The sequence below is a fragment of the Marmota marmota genome, unplaced genomic scaffold (genome assembly GCF_001458135.2).
Source record: "Marmota marmota marmota unplaced genomic scaffold, marMar, whole genome shotgun sequence".
Taxonomy (NCBI): Eukaryota; Metazoa; Chordata; class Mammalia; order Rodentia; family Sciuridae; genus Marmota; species Marmota marmota.
Window position 1 is genome coordinate 3,096,252 of NW_025999842.1, and position 12,790 is coordinate 3,109,041.

Here is a 12,790-nt window from a genome sequence, read left to right on the forward strand (position 1 = left end):
GCCTTTCTGCCCATAGCAGGTGTTGGAACCTCTCACCATTTTACCCTTGGTGCAAAACTGGTCTTGAATGAGACTGCAGTCAAGAGAATCATTTAAAGGTCTGTGGGCTTGTGTAAAGGGGAGAAATTGCTTTCTTTTTTTCCTGGTTGTTTGCTTAGCCATTGAGCTTGATGACATGACTAGATGTCTCCAAGTGAAAGAGAGAAATTTGAAGTGGTGACATATCCTGGTAGGAGAAATGACAAGACTGTCCTCCAAAGTTCCAAGTGTGTGCATATGCCTGAGGCCCTGGAGTTGACCTGTGGTGCCTAGGGAAGCTGTTTAGGAACAGTCTAGATGATAACACTACATCAGCAAAAGAATAAGAGCAAGCGCCTCATTACTGTGGATGAAGGGCTGCCCCCATTGACACCCCATGGGAAACTATCTTGCTCTGAGTGACTTAATAACCCAACATTCCACCCACCCTTTCCCATTCATGTCCCTGGAACATCAAACTAAGCCTGCACCAGGCAAGGAGGATAGGGAAAGCAGTCTGGGACAAGAACTTTAAAATTGAAAGTGAGGTAGGAATTTTAAATGAGGAGGATTAACTCTTAACAAAGAATAATCTGTCCAGCTTAATAATCAAGCATGTTGTCAAGTATGGCATCAGTTTGATATGTCTTTGACAGAGTCTATTATCTCATGGGAAAAACATAGACTAAAGGTGTATCAATAGAGTAACAGCTTTTGGAAAACAAAACAAAACAAAAAGGTTTATTTTTGTTCTTGGATAATGCATATTCCTTCTGGGCCACTGAATAAGGCTGGATTTCCTTTGTTACCAAATGAGTGAATGCACTCTGTCCTTTCCCTGTTACCTGATAGGAACCCAGAGAGGGTTTTCCTAACTAGGTCCTGTTCTAGTTGTCTTATTTCTAGGAATTTTGCTGGTCTGACCCAGGACTTTGAGAAATTTGCTTCCTTTGACATTAACATTAGGATTTTTAGTTTATTCTCACATCACCTCAAGTTTCAAGAGCTTCAAAGAAAACCATTTAGTTCTGGAGTTTTTGCTAAATAAATGTGTTCCTCCAATGTGTACAAAATTTTGTCTCGAAAACTAGCCAGAAGCCATGGTATTGATGACAGCAACTTGTCCTTCTTCAAATGATGAAATTCCCCCTTTTTGTGTTCCAAATTTTCATCTCATTCTATTTCTTTTTCTTTTCATTTGTTCTATTTCATTTCTTCTGGAAAATACAGAGAAATGCCTCATAATTTTCTTTTGAACTAGGTAATTATAACATCCAAATTATTTTATTTTATGTAAACATCTCCTATGTTGTTAACATACTCAAATCTCTTATTTAAATAATGACTAGACATTGTTAAAGTTTAAGTAATGCATGCATAAAGCTTTTTATTATTAAAATACTGGAAAATCTTTTGAGGTTATTGATTGTATTGGGCTAGGAAATTACTTCTCTTGACTGTGTTTATAGAAAAAAAAGCCCACGCTATTTCAAAAGTGTTTAGTTTTTGAGCCCTATTTTCCCAAAATATGTAGCTATGGAGTACTGTATCTTCTGTGACAAAAATATATACAGATATTTTTTTGAAGTGCTAGGAAAATTTACCATTGCCATTATTAGTTTGGAGGACTTTGAATATAATTTTTCACATTTCAGATACTCATGACAATATATTTGCAATAATTAGGAAAAACAGAAAAAGGTACAAGGAAAATAGACATTATAATTCCTCATTTGCCATCCTAAACCAAACTCCAAAGAGTGTGGTGTGTGTGTGTGTGTGTGTGTGTGTGTGTGTGTGTGTGTATGTTTCCTGATTTAAATGCCAATCTAAATTCACCTCCTAGATTTTGTCAAATTCATATTTTCTCAACCATTCCCAGACCTCTGTGAAGGTCACACAATGTATCTTGTAGAAATGGGAGTCCTTTTCATAAATAAGTAAGGTGACTGTCCACAGGATGAATCTTAAGATAAATGACAGATGGGAGATAGATAGAGTGCGTGAGTGAGCAAGCCAGTTAGGATTGTGGTGCCTTTACTTGAGCCTCCGAAATAAACAAATTCTCGGAAGAATACTACCTATTCCTTCCAGAACCCAAAATAGAATAATAACAGTAATTTCATGTTTGCAAAGCCCTTTATAATTTATTCTACATTTTCACCTACTTTTAAATTTATTATTCCTATTGTAAAGCCTGTGAAATAGTTATTATTATTCCCATTTTGCAACTTGTTAACTTACTTTCATAATTCATGAGCCTCAAAACCTAACCTCAGGTCAATTGGGTCAATATATTTCCTCAGCTTCACCTAAGGATAAATCTTTTTCTGTTGTCTAAATCCTTAAAGAGCTGGATGCAACCTTCCTGCCTGCCCCCAGCACATAGGATCCTTTACTATGTCACTCATGGTAGCATTACTGTGAGTGACCACATTGGCAATTCCAATATGAAAGGGGAGATTTCTCTCTCTAAAGTAATTCCATCTCCCATGTGTCCCATCATTGAAGGGTTTATGTGGTGGGCCATTTTAAAATTCATACACTTAAAATATTAAAAGGGTATCATCTCAAGATATAAACAACTAAGATGCAGAATAAATTTTATACCCTTGCTTAACTTGATTCAATTTAAAAGAATCAAAGGCTATCTTTTTGTTACTCATATCCCTCTTCCTGCTATAGTTCTTCTATTTTATCTGCTACTCTTCAGCTGAAGCCAAGTTCCACGTTCCAAGGAAAATTCTTTTCTGTTTCAGTCCTGAACTCCTGCTAAGACCTTTTAGGTGACTATTTTCTTCCCTGTCATCTGGCCTCTGATAAATCCACCAGGAAAATTTCTTGAACTCAGGGTCCTCTGTTTGCTGTCAATCTGCCTATTTCTATATTTTGGGTGGTTAAAGTCAGAATGTCTGCCAGCCTCTAGCAGGAGGTTAAGAGCCCTGGGAGGAACAGGCTCTCTTGCTAACTGTACTGCTGTGACCAAGGCACCCCTGCACCTACTCTCTAGAGGCTCAGTAAACATTTACCAAATTAATGGATGAGTGGGAACTCAGTGTGCTCTTTAATGAAGGGAAAAACTCAATTGGTAAGAGTTAAATGAATTGGCTAAAGATGCAGTTGTTAGTGTCAAAACCAGGAACTGAAGTCAGATCTAGTCACTCCCATTCCAATATATTTCCTCTGTACATGTTAAGGTATGGCTGTCAGTGATCTCTCTCCCTATTAATTGTATTTCTAGCAGGAGGATTTCCTAAACTCAATTAGTTGACCTTCTCTGTGTCATCTCTGGCCTATCCCCAGATCGCAAACCTATAAGAGCACTTTAAATTCTGTTGCTGTTGACACAATGCACAATGTCTTCATAGTCCCATTTCACCTGTTGGCATGGTGTGTTGCCAAGGAAAAAAATACCTAATCTATAGAACCTGCCGTAATGTTTTTCATTATTATATTACTGTACTTTATTATTCATTCCTTTCCAAATGAACAAGATCAAAATTTTATATGTGTACTTATTTTATTACAAAAATGACAATGATAGTAAAATTTCAACTCTTCAGAGGGTGGAACAGCAAAAGTTCCACCTGCCCTCTGACTGCAGAGCTGCTTTCCAGGTGTGAGCATTGTTACCAATGTTTTGTGTCTGTCACCAGGAATCTGTCATGCAAAAGCAAGTGCACCATGTACCTTTAAGCACAAAACACAATTGGCATTTACATTCAAAAACAATGTTGAGTGAATAAAAAAGCTTTTGAGTGACAGGAATAAAAAAGCAGGTTGAACAGGTCATAGCATTTATGCAAATTTAAAAAGGCACGAAAACAATAATACTGCATGTATGTTATTTAAAAATGTTTTAGAAAGTATAAAAAGATACACACAAAACTCATGTGATTCTCAAGAGGCAATTAAGGGGCTGGGGTTGTGGCTCAGTGGTAGAGCACTTGCCTAGCACGTGTGAGACACTGGGTTCGATTCTCAGCACTGAATATAAATATATAAAAATAAAGGTCCATTAACAACTACAATATATTAAAAAATAAAGAGGCAGTTAAGGTACAAAAGACAGGAGATGAAGGACAGAGATTTCAAGTTTATCTGTAACTCACCACCTCTAACCCCTGCCCACTTGCCACAGAAGAAAATATGACCAGCCTTAGGAATTGCAAGTTTCAGGAGTAGGTTCATAGTTTGATATATTATTGTTTGTACAATACTTGTTTTGAAATATATTTCAGATAAAAAATTTAAAAGCAAATGAGAAATGGTAGATTTATTCAAGACATACTGTTCTTCACTGTATTTTTTCCCCATTTAACAATGTATCTCGGAGAGTTTTATCATTTTAGTGTACATAGATCAACTCATTTTGGAATGGTTACATATCACTGAACTGTACACTTAGAACAGCTAAAATGGTAAATTTTATGCTCTGTGTATTTTATCACAATTTTTCCAAAAATTGCATGGTATTTCAGTAATTTTACAGTTTCCCTGTGGATGAACATTTATGTTATTTCTGTTTTTTTTGCTATCACAAATACTGCTGTAATGAATCTAAATACACATTTATATTTTATCACTTATATCTCACTGTAAATAAGGAGATTTTTCTAAAATTGCTTTGGCTTACCACAAAATTTTGAACAAATTAAAAAATGACTAGACATTACAAAAATTGGGGTATATTCACTTGTAAATGCAAAATTTAGACAACGTATTTCATTCATGGAAATTAGTTATGCTTTGGGGCAAAATGGCCAGTTTAATAATTTTAAGCTTAAATTTTGATTTTGGTTAAAATTTCAGTATCACAAGTTTTTTAGTGTTGGCTTAAGGCTTAGCCTCTGGGAATTAATTTCTAGTCATCTTTGACTTAGCAAGATTGAATTTATCAGCTCATTTTCTAAGATTAGGTTTTCATAATGAAATAGATAAAGCTAGAAGACATTACGGGGGTACTGAGAAAAATGCACCAAAATCAGAGACTGCAGCCCCACAAGGCAAAATTATCTCTTTCAAAATTTTTGTGTAGTGTACCTATTGCATAAAAGTTTCTTAGTATATATTGACACCAAACCATCACTTTCAACCCTCAAAGAAAATTTTAAAATTAGGGCAGTAACAACCTTAAAATCTGTGTCAGTGGAACTTTGTGAGAGACTTTTGGTTTTACTAAAACTGCCCTGTGCCTTTTTATTCTGAAATTTTTTTTAAGACTGTGTCATTAGAGACATCATGTTAAATATTTCTATTTTTTTTTCTTTTTTTTTATTTTTTATTGTTGGCTGTTCAAAACATTACATAATTCTTGATATATCATATTTCACACTTTGATTCAAGTGGGTTATGAGCTCCCATTTTTACCCCATATACAGATTGCAGAATCACATCAGTTACACATCCATTGATTTACATATTGCCATACTAGTGTCTGTTAAATATTTCTATTGATCTTTATTTGTATGCTTTCATATTTCACAGACATTTTAAACTAGGAGAATCAATATGTCCCTGGGAATTTGGGTGGACACACTGTGTTTAGGACACACGGTATGGGTTGATGATGGGCCACGCACATAAATGGAGGGTTGTGATTGACGCTGGCATGCTCTCATGCTCTCTCTCTCTCCAACCGTGAAGGAAACTCTGGCCGGCACTGCCTCTGTATTTGTCGATATTCTTATATTGTTTAAAAAAATGCAGTGAAGGGAGGGAATTGTATGCATTTTTTAAACAGAGTGGAATGGAAAACAAAAGCAACCATTTTTTTTGAGACATGTAAATCTCCCCCCTGTTCTGAGACCACTGTTTTATACCGATGTGCTCACTGGCCCAAGTTTTCCCGAGCTTGCCTTCTCCTCTGGGTTTCACCTTCCTCGCCCACAGAGACTGCAGTCTGTTTTATTTTTGCTTTTGTTTCCATCTGAGCCACTGGGAGTCTCCTTCTCCTGTCATGTGGTTTTGCTCACTGGCCCTAATAGCCATGATAGAGGCGGCTGCACATCCGCGCTTAAGAGGGAAAATGGAGAAAGGAACCGAACGTGTTAAGAGCCTTCTTTTGCCGGGAGGGGAGTGGGAATGTTGGAGTTCTCTTGCTATTTGGGAACAGATAAAAGCTTGATTGCAGAAATGCAAACACAGCTTAATTAACAGTGTTGCTTTTACATCACACACATCACTCCAAGGATTCACATGCTATTGTCACCTTGGTGTTGGAAGAAATAGCGTTAAATTTGGGCTCTGATAAACTTCATAAAGTGATAAGTACAGAAGACCCATTTTGACCTCTACAGCAAACGAACTGCTTTTTTTTTTTAAAAAAAAAAAGACCTGGGTATACATACTATTTACATGTAAATAACTTACCCTGTGTGTAGGTATGTATACATCTGCGTATAATTTTAAATGACAGGTACCAATTTAAGGGAGATGCTAGGGCTCATTAGCTCCCTGAGCAGGATTGATTCTCCATAGCTGGAATGGCATGTACAGCTCCCAGATAATTTGTAATGAATTGAATTTTCCTTCAGCATAACTAATTAGTGACTCTTTTCTCTTGCTATTTAAAAGGATATGGACATCTAAAAAAATGTTTGCAATTCTGCAAAAATGCTTGGAAAGGCAGTAAGCCTTCATTGCATCATATAACCTAAGCAATTCTACTCCTAACTATATATCCAAAAGAAAGGAAGACAGCTTTTCAAACAAAGGCTTGTACATAAATGTTCATGGCAGCAGCACTATTCACAATAGCCAAATGGTGGAAACAACCAAATGTCAATCAACTGACAAAAGGATAAATAAAATAGAGTATATACCTACAATGGAATTCAGCCATAAAAAAGAATAAAATACTAATGCTTTTTGCAATGTGAATGAATCTACAAAACATTATGCTAAATGAAAGAAGCCAGTTATAAAATATCACATATTGTATAATTCTATTTACATGAAATACCCAGAAAAAAGTAAATCCATAGAGACAACGCAGATTAGAGGTTGCCAGGGGATGGAGTGTGTGCATGTGTGTGTGTGAAGGAGGGGTGGTGATAGAGAGTGTTTAATGTATGTGATTTCCTTTTGGAGTTACAAAAATATTTTATAACTAGATAGGGTGATGTTTGCACAGTATTTATGAATGTACTAAATGCCACTTGATTGTTAATTTATATTATGTGAATCCTACCCCAGTTAAACAAAAACTAAAGCTGCAAAAGTCTATTCATTTAGAAAGACAGTAGAGCTGCAAGGCTCAGGGTAAATGGTGGGTAAAAAAACAGGTGCAACTAATTGTGAGATGGGTAAAGGATGACTATTGTTGGACAGATGATGTTCATGGAGTCAGGGGAGAATGTGAACTGGCTCAGGGCTGAGGTGTAGGACTGAGATCGATTCCCAAGCCAGTTCTCGGAGCTTTAGAGAGCTGTTACTTATGGACAAGAATTAAATACAAACGACACAGTGAACCTTAGTGTTTGGGGGTTTCATCAAAACATTAGAGATCTGATAAAAGCTATGGATAGATATCAGTGTCTGAGAAAAATGACAATTGTGTGTGTGTGTGTGTGTATATATATATATATATATATATATATATATATATATATATATATATTTATAGATATTTTCTAGGAGGTGGTGGTATTGTATCTGTGACAGGAATAAGCCTTGTCTCACCAGGCTAAACATTGGTGTGGTAGACTGGAAAGCACATAGGCTTTGAAAACCAGTAAAGCTGGGTTTACTAATGTGTCACTTTTATTATGATTTAGCTCAAAGAAGGTATATTGAGCATCTAATTAATTAAAGCACTCTTCTAAGAGACTATGTAGACAGACATGATGCCTTTTTGCACTGAAGTTCAGTACAGAAGGGGAGAAAAACCTAAAAGCAAATAAGTTGTACAACAGTTACCAGACTCAATGTAGCATGGAGGAATTGACCAAGCGTAGAGTCCTATCATAACTGACAGTTCTGTTGAGTCTTGCCTAGTGCTTTTCCACGAGGTTGAGTCTCCAACTGCAGCTATAACTAACATTGTTGCTACTTAATTTATCTGTTTTGTTGCTAGTCAGGCAGAATGGTTCTCCCTTCCAATCTATGTGTAATATTGATGAAGGCCAATTGAAAAAGTAAAATGGAGTCTATTCCCTAAATGGCCTAATATTTTAAGATACTTGAGAGCCTGTTTGTATATTACGTCTACCAAGCTTCCACGAATGGGTGATGCTGGAGTTATGTTTGCTATTCAGTCTCCTACATCCTCAGATTTTTCTCCTGGTGAGAATGATGTTCATATTCTAATTCTTTTTGTGTGTGTGTGTGGTACCAGGGATTGAACTCGGGGACACTCAACCACTGAGCCACATCTCCAGCCCTATTTTGTATTTTATTTAGAGACAGTGTCTCACTGAGTTCCTTAGCACCTTGATTTTGCTGAGGCTGGCTTTGAACTCGTGATCCTCCTTGTCTCAGCCTCCTGAGCCACTGGGATTATAGGTGGGCACCACTGAGCCCAGCCAAATTCTAAAGTTCTATGTGAATAAACTACCCTGAGTTGTACTGTGCACAGCTGGGCAGCTATATGGAGTGTCCTCCACAGACAGGATTGCCTTGTGCACTACACAAGCTGGTTTAGGCAAAGTCCCTAGTGCAGACCCTGAAGTAGCCAACATAGCCAAGAGGAATGGGGGAGGGGTATAAGTGACAAAGAGGCCAGTTTAAGTCCCCAAAACTAATGCTGATTTGGAACCCTTGGTATTCCCTTCCTTTTAGATCTGTTAGACTACTCAGGGAGCCTGGGGAGAGTTGGGAAACAGACCTTGGAATTCTTGAAGGGGCAGCTACAGTAGAGGGGAGCTGCCCTTACATACAGACCATCATAAAACCTCTGAACTCTGAGGCCAAGCCCTATCATCTAGCAGCCATAATGGGAGGGAAGGCCAACATGCAATGAATGGAAACCATGACTTGACGCAGCCTTTACCAAATACATATTCTGTGCCAGACTCTCTGTGGTCATCACACTGAATGAGAAAATGTTGCATTTGGGACCGAATGATTAATAATCAATAATTGAATCTGCTTTTCACATCTTTACTTCACTGTCCAAATCTTGTCAATTTGTTTATTTTGGTTGATACTCTGATCCCTTCTGTTTATTGTGATGATCACCTGGGTCTTGGGAGAGTTTCTGTATGTTAATATTTAAATGCAGATATAGATCTATGTCTATATCTTTCTATATGCATAATTAAATGTCAGCACATAGAAATGCATATCTTATGTATTCCAGGGCCTAATACAGCACCTATCATATAACAGAAGCTTAACTGATGAACAGGCTAACATATATTAGTATACATATCCATATTTAAAAATTTTCTCAAATTTTTAAAAAAATAAGCTGTGCAGGGATTGGACTCCATTTTTGCCTTTTTAATGATCCTTTCCCATCAATATTAGGCACAGATTAGAAGGCAGACCAACTCTGACTTGGCCAGAAAGAAGACAAAGGAAATTAGCAACAGTATTGGTGAAAAAGGACTAGGGATTATTAGAGGCACAACATGATGACAAGGTCCCAACAGTCTAATGAGAGTTTAAGTTATATAATTCATTCCTGCAACAAATATTTATGGCTCATTCACGGGGATCTGGATTTCTGAATGGGATGAACAAGATCCCTGACCTGTGATGTTTGCAATCTAAAATAAAAACATGTGAATTAAAACTGGTCATTTCTATGAATGAAGTAAACAGAGTGATGAAACAGGGCTAATGTGGAGAGGAATGTGGATTTCACATGGAATGGCAAGAAAGCTCCTGTTTGTGATGGAGACAGGTCCTGTGAGATTTACTAAATCTAGTGGAAAAAGTCAGCAACGAGAGGGAGTTCATGAGGCAGACGGCACAGGGAATGAAAGAGAAATGTGATTTGTGAAAAGCAAGGAGGCTAATGGGATGCATATTGCCTGAGAAAGTAAAGGGCAAAAAAGAATTTGGAGAACAGATAGTAAGAGTGTAATGTAAGGCCTTAGTGAGCATGAAGAGTTCAGATTTCATTCCAGAGCAATGAAAAGTAATCAAAGTATCTGAAGCTGAAACATAATACAATTTTATTTATGCAGTAGTTGCTTAAGAAAAAAGCAAGTACTGCATCAAGACTGGAATAAAATTTGGTACAACAGCTAGGAGACTACAGCAAGCAGAGGTGGTGTCAGTGGAGAGGAGAGTGGGGATTCTGCTCTTTCCTAGATTATAAGTTTAAAGAACTGGGTGGGTTGTTGGTCCATTTACTGAGATGTAGACTTGTGAAGGGTTTGGCTTTCTAGTAGGCATCTAAGTGGATATACCCATTTAGCAGGCAACTGAATAGAATTTAGGGTAAAAGTAAAGGCTGAAGATGGAAATTCAGAGAACCATCTAAAAGTCTATACTAATGGCTATGAAACCGAGATTCTCTAGGGTAAAAGGGAAGATGAAGATCAGGAGATGGGAGAATGTGGATTGGAAAATGTGAGATGAGAGAGAAAACTGCAGGAGTAGAGGAGAGGGGAAGGGGGATGCTCCATGGCACTCAATAGAAGCAATCTAAGCACTGTAGCTGAAGTGAGGATACAGCATGTTAGTGCCATTACTAGTTTTATGCATTGATATGGAGCGAGATTAATATTTACAGATGGTGTGGAGATGCAAAAGGATATTGGGATATTTGGAGAAAAAGGTACCAGGTGAGCAATTAAGTGTAGAACTCAAATCATTTTCAGTACCTGAACATTTCTAGACATGAATTTGAAGAGTAAGGTGCCTCTGGGTTGCGTGATCTTTCTCCAGCCATATTCAGGTTGCTTGGGTTCAGGTACACAGTCAGCCAGCTGCATTTAAGCCAAGATTGGTGATTGCATGGTGACTAAGACAAAGGTGATTCCAAGGATGGGATACTAATATTGAACTATGGAATCCAAGCTGGTTATAGTTGGACTTAAAGATCAAATGAAGTCATGGTGATCAAATGGTGGGTCAGTGGACTGAAGGACTGGGCATAAATGGAGACTTGCTGTACCAGGAACACACACAAGTTTGCAGAACTGGAGGCTTATAGGCAAGAGGGAATACATGATTTCAGAAATGGTGATAACAGAATCTGGAGTGAGATACCAATGCATCAAGGCGTGGTTTGGGAGGTTGGCTAAGATAAGGTACAGGAGAAGAGCATAAGATGTTAGGAAATCAAGGAGCTAAAAGGCAGAGGGAATGAGTCAGCCCTAGCAATGATGTCAAGAACAGGAAGAAGAAAGTCATGCTGAGCCAGTGGTGGCGTCTCTTACCAACAAGGGCACAATGTCATTGGAATTGCCAGAGCAGGGGATTTTGAAGGTGAAAGAGAGATGGAGAGTGAGAAAATGAGCTTCCTCATTCTCAGGAATATGGCTTCTCAACAGCCTGAATTGAGAGGCTGTAGAAATGACATCCTCCTGGGGCAGCTAGAAGTAAATGAAGGAAAGGAGGTTGTGTTGGTCAACTTTCTGTTGCTGAAACTTATAGGAGAAAAAGGTTATTTTGGGTCATGGTTTCAGAGGTTCAGTTCCTGGTTGGCCAACTCCATTGTTTGGGGCCTGAGGTGAGGTGGGGCATCAAAGCTAAAGAGTCAATGAAATAAAACTGCTCACCTTATGGAAGCCAGGAAGCAGAAAGAGAGAAGGAGAAGCCAGGGACAAGATATAATATCCAAAGACACACCACCAGAGATCTACTTCCTCCAACCATGCTCTACCTGCCTATAGTTACCTCCTGGTTAATCCATTCAGATTAGGATGAACAGATTAGGTTATAGTTCTCATGATCTGATTTCACCTCCTGTATTAACACAGGAGCTTTTAGATGATGCCTCATATCCACACCATAACAGAAGTTAATTTTAGTTTTCAAGAGTTGGAGTAAGGAAAATTTTCTAATCCCAGGATAGTTCCAAAGAGCACAGGATTTGGGAAGGAAGAAAGAAGTCAGAGATTGGGTCAGATTAAAACTATCCAGAGCATTGTGGGAATGTGAGTTGTGACCATCTGGTTGCTGTGGTGACCTGGTAGTTGTGCTGAGAGGGTCTTGGGGACACGTGGACCACCAGTGTAAGCTCCAACTGTGAGGACTCAGCCTGGTGTTGTGGATGCACCAGAATTTCACTCTCCCTGTGACTCCTGCAGTGTAAGATGCTAGGGGTGGCACCAGAGGGGCGGGGATCTCTCATGCTTACCCAGAGGGAATCTAAGGCCTCTGCTAGAGGCTCTTGCCCTTCCACAGCTCAGATGGGAGTGGTACCTGGGCAGGGAACTGTGCACTTCTGCTGAATAGAGGAAATGACACCTTAACTTTGGGGCTGCTGCTCTCTTAATGTCTCTACCTGTTCCCAGAATGTAATGGCCCCCTTCTATGTTGCACTTGATCCATCATCCATAAGCTTTTGGCCTCAGGGTCTCATACTTTATGAACCTCATGCTTCAGATTCATATAGAAAAAAATTTTGAAAGGAATGTCTAAAACTGAAAACTGAGTCACAGGAAGAACAGACTGAAGTAGCTGGGGACATGTAGCTGGCAAAAGCATCTGAAGAGTTCTCATGTGGAAGAGCTAGTACAGGATGGTGGTGTTTCTTTACCTTTTTTTCTTGATCCTCTTTCTAACAGCCCTTTCTAGACATTTTTATCCCCAGTGCTCCACCCCTACCATGAAATTTTAGTATCACATTTATGCTATACATATATCTGTG

At 38.4% G+C, this 12,790-nt stretch overlaps 1 long non-coding RNA gene across 1 annotated transcript; it reads left to right on the forward strand.

The window, feature by feature from the left end:
* Positions 1–6,359: 6,359 nt before the first annotated feature.
* LOC125616300 lies at positions 6,360–11,740 on the forward strand. Its single transcript, XR_007346928.1, has 3 exons — positions 6,360–7,281; positions 10,623–10,626; positions 11,729–11,740. It is a non-coding gene; the product is annotated as an uncharacterized LOC125616300 (long non-coding RNA).
* Positions 11,741–12,790: the final 1,050 nt, after the last annotated feature.